Source organism: Loxodonta africana, chromosome 4 (genome assembly GCF_030014295.1).
Source record: "Loxodonta africana isolate mLoxAfr1 chromosome 4, mLoxAfr1.hap2, whole genome shotgun sequence".
Classification (NCBI taxonomy): Eukaryota; Metazoa; Chordata; class Mammalia; order Proboscidea; family Elephantidae; genus Loxodonta; species Loxodonta africana.
The window spans coordinates 119,650,588-119,660,047 of NC_087345.1; the positions used below are offsets into that span (position 1 = coordinate 119,650,588).

Sequence of the window (9,460 nt, forward strand, 5' to 3'; positions counted from 1 at the left end):
CCCTACCGTCAATGCTGGCTTACAGAGAATAGCCAGTACTGACTTTTTCAACCATGCCTGTGTAACACTCACTAATGCATTACTTATTTCTTTGGTGAAAGAAGTGTTTTCTGGCCTACTGGGGAGCATAATCAGCTGGTGAGTTCTCTGATGTATAATACATACATCCTAGCACGGCCACCTTTCTGAGCATTTGACTCCTTCCTCAATACTCTTCCAAGGAAGTTCTAGCATCCCATGTCATTTACTGTAGACCATCATCTTTTTCTTTTTGTTCTCTCTTTTTTTTTTTTTACATAGTGTCACTATGAGTTGGAACCAACTCAATGGCACTAACAACAACAACATCATCTTTTCCTAGCTTCAAGGAGCTACTCTAGTAAGGTAGTAGGACCAGTTTTAGGCATCTTTCAAAGAATACTCCATCCTGAGTCATAAAAGATTGGACACAAAAATTTTCTTTATCCAAACTTGTATTTCTCCTTGATTTAATACCATCAAGATTCATTCTCAGGCCTGTTCTCCTTGTTCCTGCCATTGTATGGTAGACAGGTCCTGCAGTTCTTTATTTTATTTTTTATGTGCTTTAGGTAAAAATTTACAGCTTAATTTCTCATTCAAAAATTTATACACATAAAAATATGGAATGCTTCACTAATTTGCATGTCATCCTTGGACAAAGGCATGCGAATCTTCTCTGTATCGTTCCAATTTTAGTATATGTGCTGCCGAAGGGAGCACTCCTGCCTGCAGTTCTTCTATCTATAATCCCTTTCTTCCAATATCAGGGATCCCAGTCTGGTTATGCTAAGATTTGACACTAGTTATTAGACTGGAAATGATCAGGGGAGGCGAGGGGCGTATTTTGAGGAGGCAATTATGATTTTATGAAGCATCTGTCACAGGTGAGGATTTTGCATGATAGCCCCTGGATGGTGCAAACAGTTTTCCTCACCTGCTAAGTGAAAAGTTGGAGGTTCGAGTCCACCCAGAGCTGCCTCAGAAGAAAGGCCTGGTGATCTACTTTTTAAAAATCCATAAAACCTGTTGTTTTGAGTTGATTCCTACTTATGGAGACCCTATGTGCTACAGAGTAGAGCTGTGCTCCATAGGGTTTTTGTGATTGTAATGTTTACAGAAGCAGATAGCCAGGCTTTTCTTCTGTGGCACCTCCGGGTGCATTTGAACAGCTAATCTTTAGGTTAGTATGCAAGCACAAACTGTTTGTACCACATAAGAACTGTGTAAGAAAATCAGCTATTGAAAACCCTGTAAGCACCAGTCCACTCTGTCACATACGGGGCCACCATGAGTTGGAGTCAACTTGAGGGAAACTGGTTTAGTTGGTAGAAAAGAGGAGGCTACTGTCTTTTAGCAGAGGGACTGGACAACTTCTGTTGGCTCAGAAAGTTTAGGGGAAACTGGGGTCCAAGTATCTCAACATCTAACCAGATGTCCACGTCCGATTTTTTGAATCCCAATTCTTCTACACCATGGGCCTTCCCTAGATTTGCTGGAATTCTGAATTCAGCCTTTCACTGTAACTGTTATTCTCATACTGAGGTGCTGTGCTCCTTGATATTCAGCAATTGACCTTTCAGCTACAGGGTATAAAGTTCCCTAAATGCTATCACAGAAGCCTTTCTTTAGGTTTCCACACTGTGCTCTGATTGGCTGACCTGAGCCTGTCGATTTTTTTTTTTTTCCTTTAGTGCATCAGTGACATTTAATAACAACTAACTAATCAGGAAACCTCCAGTCTTTACAATTACTACTGTCCAATATCTGTCCATCTATTGATATTGCATAAACTGGTACTTCCAATTCTACCTTAATCCCATCCCAACTCACCACAGTTGAGGGTCTTCAAGATTTGTGATGCCACAGCTAACCAGAAGTTATTACTCCCCACTACTTACCACTGGCAGTGGGGTCCTTGCCATATGGAGGGCAAGTCATCTCATTCTGAAATCCATCAGAAGGATTGGTTTCCTAGGACCATTTCTGTTAGAAAATATCTCAGTTTTGGTTTCCAAGGAGGCATTTTCTGAGATGAAGATTTGATACAAGTAGTTATTTCAGGGTGATCTTAGAAAACTCCAGTAAAGACTACAGTACATATATATATGCTGAATGTACAGTTTTTACCCCTTCTCCCCACTTGCTTATATAGTAAGTACTGCCAATGAGATGGATTGACACAATAGCCACAACATGGACTCAAATATACCAACAATCATGACGATGGCGCAGCAGCAGGCAGTGTTTTGTTCTGTTAAACTTAAAGTCACCATGAGTTGGAGCTGACTCAATGGCAACAACAACTGTCATATTACTTTAAATATTATTGGAAGCACATTTTTAGGTGCCATCGGGGGTTTCATTTTCAAATTAGAAGGCAAGTCGTATTCCTTTATTGACAGTTTTTAGAAATTAACAGCATTACAACATGTTGAAAAATATATTACTCTGGATACATGTAGATATAGTTTTGAATTTGGAAGCTTACTATGTGCTCAATATAAAAAATGCAAAATGAAAACTGAAGTCCAGTTTTAACGTGTATGGTAAATTTCATTATTGAGGAGTGTTGGCTTTAGCACCCTGCTACTGCTCCCTGCTCTCTTGTTGCTATAGAAATGCCATCTGGGTGAGAGTACTCCTGATGCACAAATTGCTTCCTATCATGTGCCTCAATTACTTGTGTAGAGTAGTACTTAAGAAATAATTGCTTTGGGGGATCTCAAGCACTCAGCCCTAATGAGTTCTTTGGTATCTTCTGAAGCAGTCACAGGATTTACAACTGAGGCACCAAAAGATTTATTTAAAACTTGGGAAATAAAAATTGATGACTAAGGCAGGACCAAAAAATGAAAAGGAGTTTTGTGATCACTAACATGATGTACCAGATCATATGTTCATTGGGTATGTATAACTGGGAGTCTCTAATTTCTTGCATGTGGAGGTGGTGTGGGGTGGGGTGGGATTGCCAGATAGCTAAAGGCAAGGTGGGGGAAAACTGTAGGATTAACAGTTCACGGCATACACGATATTACAGAATCGCTGAAACGATTTCCCAAAAGAGTAGGCCAAGGAAGAGGCCATTCCATAATGCACATGAGATAGCATCGCGTGCCCATAAGCTATAAATTGAATGAGCTGAAGTGAGAAGGACAAGTATAAAATAATTTTTGTTTCTGGAATGCTTGTTATACATGCTCTGTGCCTCTTCTCTACCCTTGGTGTCTGCATGACATTTCAAGCAGGTTCCATGGCTTTTTGTTTAGCTACCTTTAGGTGAATCAACAATCCCCCTATTTTAGTATGAAAAATCCAGTTTAGTTTAACAATCACGTAACTTCTGTGTAGTTCAATGTTGTATAAAATCTCCCAAATTATTTCAACTTCATCCTACCCAGTTCAAGTCTGCTTCCGGCTTATAAGCCTACAGTGGGAGAGTCAACAGTGGTCAGCTCACTGATGTAACTTCTTCTCTCCTGTAAAGCAGCTGCCTCTGAGCCCTCCAGCACTGGCCCAGCCAGGGAGCAGATTGGGAGGGAAGGGACAGTTTTATACAGCTTCGTGCAGTTGGAATCTGAGGTTGGTTCCCTCCGGATGCAGTGCATGCGCCATTGTGGGTCTTTCCTCCAGCTGCGTCTCTCTTCCCTGCAGCTCCCAAGATATGAGCACACCTCTCCTCCAGCTGGAAGTAAGGAGTCCCTCCCACCCCAAGCTCCCAAGTCTTCTGGAGTGCTATACTCCCCAGACACATTCTACTGTTGAGGCCTGTGTGCCTGCAGGTGGTCCAGGGTGAAAGGCCCTTCAAAATGACCACAAGCTTGCTCCCTACAGTGGAGCTCACATCCTGTCTCCAGAAAAACCTGCCCCTTTCCTGTATCAGCAGTAGAGTAAGCCCCTGTCTTCAAACTGCCATCTTTTCCCTTTAGTCTAGTTGGGAATGAGTTATCAATCTTCATTCTTCAAAGTTGAGGGGACGCATATTGAACTTTCCTAGTGTCCCCACGAAGTTCCTCTCACTTAGCTTGAGGTAAGGGGGACTCACCCCGCTCCTTACTATAAAGAAAAGGAGATGTGCCATGGTATGTCAACAAGTTTCTCTAAAGGAAACACTTTCTCTGGTCTCTTTATACTTTGGCTCCTTGAGGCCCCATAGACTAACACGGACATAAATGGTCTTATATTTTCTTTGCATGTCCTACATTGATTCTCTAGAATCTCATTTTAGGATTTGGGTGGCACTTGGCACTTATACTGCTCTTGATCTTTCGAGACTCAGTTGCAACTGAGGTGGAGTCTAATTTAGCACCCCATTTCCTGTGCTTTGGAGTCAGATGGGTATGGGTGTGAATGCAGGCTCTTCTGCTTGTAACTGAGTAACCTAAGTCAAGTTACTTAAACTCTTTCAGCTTCAGTTCTTTTGTCGAAAGGGAAAATAATACTTCACAGATAAATGTTTGCTGTGAGGATTGCCGCTGCATTGCACAGTGGAAGTACTTCACATGTGGGTGCTCTGTCAATGATAATGATTGTTACGGATTAAATTGTGTTCCCACAAAATATGCTTTGGAATCCTAGGCCCTCTACTTGGAATGTAATTCTGTTTGAAAATAGGGTTTTCTTCATATGTTAATTCGGAAATACGTAAGTAGGGTGGGTTCTAAATCTAGTCTCTCCCGAGTTATGAAAAGAGCAGATTAGACACAAAGGTACACACACACAGAAGCAGATAGATGCCATCTAAAAGTTGCCAAGGAAGCAAAGAACACCTGGAACTATTGAAAAAGAAAGAATCTACATGGCCAAGGCCCTGATTTGGACTGTTAACCTCCAGAACTGTGAAAAAATAAATCTCTGTTCCTTAAACCACCCACTTGTGGTATTTGTTTCTAGGCAGCACTAGGAAACTAAGACAATGATGACGATGGTGATGATACTGATGATGGTGGTTAGGTTCCCCCAGGTTCCTAAGGAACTTTCCACTTCCACTTATGACTAGAAAAATCTGCAGCCATCAATTATATCTCCTGCCTACAGTAATTCCCCAGCTCCCCACTTTTAGAGGAAAGTAGTAGAAATTCCTGGGCAATGGCAGGGTGGCACTCCCAAAAATTCCCATCCTTTAATCCTGGGAGGAGGGGACTGGAGGCAAGAACCAGAAAGACATATGAGTTGGTCATAGTGGGTTATTTACTTCCCTACTTATTCCTGTCTTAGCCCACTGGGGATGAAAGTTGGAGGAGTCAGCTCTATTGTCTCCTCTCCCTGGTCATTCATGTGTTCTCTCTCTTGCCTTTCTTACCAATCAGGCTGCGTGTTCAAGGAAATCCTGGCTGATGGTAGTGTTCCAGGCACTCTCTGCTTGCAGGGAAATTTGATGTGGCAGCTATAACTTATTGTCCTTGCAGTTATCGTGCATATACCAGAGAAAAGAGCTTTGTAAATAAGTACAAGGAGCTGATAGCAAAAATTTGAGGCTGCACTGCAATTCTTCTAACACCACTATGGGGTACTGATTTCGTGCTGGCTCACAGAAATGAAGGCTACCTTGGGGACAGAATTACCAAGTCCCTGGGGCATTCTTTGGCATTCTACCCAGGCTGCTAACCAAGTCCTCCATGCTTCATTTATGGGGTCTGACACTATCACAGACTCTAGCAGTATAGCTGCAGGCTCTAGTAAACTCCTAAATTAAAAGTCAACCCAGTCGAGGGTATTTTGATGTCCAGGGATTTGTATGCAGCTCCCATTAGGATTAGTGTCCAAGTAACTTCTGAGTTATTGAAATAAATGCAGATCCTTCTAGCTCAGCTTTATGTTTTTGCACAGGATTTTTCTATTTTTAAGCTGAGATGAGATTTTCATGTAGGTCAATCACTCTAAGAATGCTTCATTTTTGTGCAGGAGGCTTATTACATATGTAAGGCACTAGTATGCAGGAAGCATAAAAATGCTGTACTGAAAATAAACTATTTTCTTGGGCTTTGTGGCTTATACTCCAAATTCTAACAGAGTCCAGTCAACATACAGCCACTGAGGAAAAGGGAGAGGGAGAATCTGTTAATAAAGCAAAGTCATGAATAGAATTGAGCTTTCCATAAAGGGATGTTTTTCAACTTCTGAGTCCATAGATGCCACCCAACATTTAATTGCAGTGGTATTTTGGTGGCACGAATTGATATTATGCCAACTTGCTGGGAAGATTTTTTTTAGCAATGCAACCAACTAAAGTTTTTATTGGTTCATTTTTTCACTCTCATCCATGACATGCGATTTAGAGTGCAGGGTTGTCAATTTTTTTCTTTTTGTTGTTGTCCCAGTTACTCAGTGGTGATGTGTAATCAACGTGCTCAGCAGCCACTCAGCCATGTGTGAGAAAACTGCGTTTAGAGTCTTTGGTCTTACAACGTTTGATCAGCTAGCAATTTGTAGAAATGCTAAAAAGGAAAAAAAAAAAAAAAAGCAAAAACAAATGTAAAAGCAGACCTTCTGAAGCTTTTACTCTTTGTTGGCAGTGAGTTTACTTATGCAAGATTCTTTGCTTTATACTATGTTGCACTTAGAAAAGATAAAATGTTTGGAATCATGACTTAGCAGAAGTTCTACGTTGAAATTTTGATCTGTAACAGGCAAAAAGTCATTTCTTTTTAGTCTCCCCCCACCCCCCCATGCACTTACTGCAAATTATGCCATATCATTAAAAAAAAATTCTAGTTGTTTATAACCCAAAATCATGAAGTAAGCATTTTTATGAGAAATGGTCACACTGCTAATGAAGACTTCCACAGAACTGGCTTACACGGTCGTGGGGGCTGGCTAGGCAAGTATGAGATCTATCAGGTAGGCTGTCAGGGAGGGCAGCCTAGAAACTTTTGGGCAGGAGCTGAGGCTGCAGTCCACAGATAGAATTTCTTCTTCCTCATGGAAACCTCAGTGCTGCTCTGGAGGCCTTTCAGCTGATTGGATCAGGACCACCCAGAGATTTAAGGATAATCTCCTTTACTTAAAGTTAACTGATTGTAGATGTTAAGCTGTCTACAAAATACCTTCACAGCAACATGTAGATTAGTGTTTGATTGAATAAATAGGGACTATAAAAAAAATAGCCTCGCCAAATTGACACATAAAACTGGCTATCAGACTCCCCCCTGAAATCCAGTCTGGGATTAAAGAAAAGGTGAAGTTTGAGAAGAAAGGCAATGCATGTCGAATGTGACAGAAAACTAGATTGCTTCTCATATTTGAAAGAGCCACGAGGCTACTAGCCAAGTTGGATTTTCTAGGATAACTCTGGGGTCAAGTATATTTTATTGAATCTAAGATGTCAGTGATTATAAGGCATAGTGTTATTTTTATACCACTTAATAAACAAAAAAAAAGGAAAAAAAAATTTTTTTTTTCCTTAATAAACACAAAAAATTCTACCAGTTAAACTGACATGCCATTGATGGTAAGACACATTCTTATTTCAATGATGTTGAAATACTAAAATGACGTGTATCTTAGAATCAATGAAAATACTCTCTTCTGTGCTCTTTTCTGCCATGTGCAGTTAGACCAATGTGTCAGACCATTATATTTCAATTTTGACTTACAAACTGTGATCATATTACATGTAACATGTGTTTCTGGATTGTACGCCCCACTGTCTGGCTCAAGAGCAAAAAATTAGCAATGTCTAATGTCTATAGAGGAGCCCTGGTGGTACAGTGGTTTAGCCTTAGGCTGCTAACCAAAAGGTTGGCAGTTTGAATCCATCAGCTGCTCCATGGAAGCCCTATGACGCAGTTCTATTGTGCCTTACAAGGTTGCTATAAGTCCTAATCAACTTGATGGCAATGGGTTTTAGTGTCTACAGGAGTAGAGTTGGCGGTACAAATAGATAAACACTGGGCTGTTAAGAAAGGTTGGCTATTTGACCCCACCCATCCAGCCGTTCTGTAAGAGAAAGACCTGACAGTCTGCTCCTATAAGGATTACAGCTAAGAAAATTCTATGGAGCAGTTCTACTATGTCACACGGGGTTGCTATGAGTTGAAACAACGACAGTGTCTACAGACGGAGTCCCTGGATGGTGCACACGGCTAAGGTACTTGGCTACTAGCTGAAAGGTTGGGAGTCACCATGAGTTGAATTCATCAATGGCATTTTTTTTTTTTTTTTAGTGTCGATAAAAGTATCTCCGAGGATTCCCAATGAAAGACACATTGTTAATTCTCCTAGCTAAACGCGGAGTAGGGTGGGGAGCTTTTTGGATGAAGAGTGGAGGATTATAAGAGAGTCCATTTCCAAGAGTTAGTCCTTCCTGTTTTCCTTCGCTCACCTACCCCCTCCTTTCCTCACCTACCCCTTTTCCCCCTCCCACCTCCCACCTTCCATGCAGGCAGGATTACCACAGCAGTCTGTAGTATTGTGTTTCTCATGGTGAAGATAGTTCTAGTTGATCACCAGCATGTTGGCTTTTTTGTCTCTCTTTCTTTCTCTATGATACCCAGCGCAGAAAGAGGCCAGCCTGAGATACTTCACATGCTGAGCCTAAATACTAAAAGATTGCTTTTATATCATAGTAACCACAGGAATGTATAAATTTAACTCAGTGGTTTTTGAAGTCTTTCCAGTTGCCATTGAGTCAAATGGTAATTCCCAATTATTTTTAAGACATAAGGGTGATAAAGCCCTCTTGGTGCCCAATTTAGAGTTATAGGAAAAAAAAAGTTGGGTGCCATTATTGTAGCCAGTAAGAGAAGAAATGACATCTGGAACCCAGCTGAGACATCATAATTGGTTACAGTGACCTACAAGCTGGAGGGAGTGGGGAGCCAGCCCCTCTATTTGCTAGGGCCAAATTTTCAACTGTGGTTAAGAATTGGAGGTCTTACATACAGCAAATGTTTGAACATTATCTCATTGAGAGTAGCCTACTCTTTGTAGAAAACTGGTTGTGATTCTTCACTTCAAAGAGGCCGAAAAGGCATATCAGAGCCATGCCTTGTTCAAAGTCATTCACTAATCTTGCTGGGCCCTGATTTACTACATTTTATCGAGTCTGTAGAGGAATCTTGTTTTTGACAAAATGGTCTGAACAAAGTAAGATATAATACAGGCTGCCTATAACTTCTGAGTGGTGGGACTATAGAGCTCAAAAAAGATCAATCCACTTTTATTCAAACTGAGAGTAAAAATATAGGAAAAGATAATGCAAAAACAACTGAGTCCCTTACAGGCTCTTATTTCTAAAGATCTAGGTAATGCGTGAGGTTGTACTTGTGCTGTTTGAAAAGATGCATCATGAACTCTTTGTGTTTTGAAAGTTGTCTCTTTTTGATTTTCTGAAAACAAACTATTTTAAGGCTAATTTCTCCCCTTAATTTGTCTACCACTGGGGTATTATCGTAGATACAATGTCCAAAGAAGAAAACAAAATCCTATAGAGAAGCAGAAA

At 40.8% G+C, this 9,460-nt stretch overlaps 1 non-coding gene across 1 annotated transcript; it reads right to left on the reverse strand.

Annotated features, from left to right (window-relative positions):
• Positions 1–635: 635 nt before the first annotated feature.
• On the reverse strand, positions 636–741 carry LOC111748466 (U6 spliceosomal RNA). The gene has a single exon (XR_002784188.1). It is a non-coding gene; the product is annotated as a U6 spliceosomal RNA (small nuclear RNA).
• Positions 742–9,460: the final 8,719 nt, after the last annotated feature.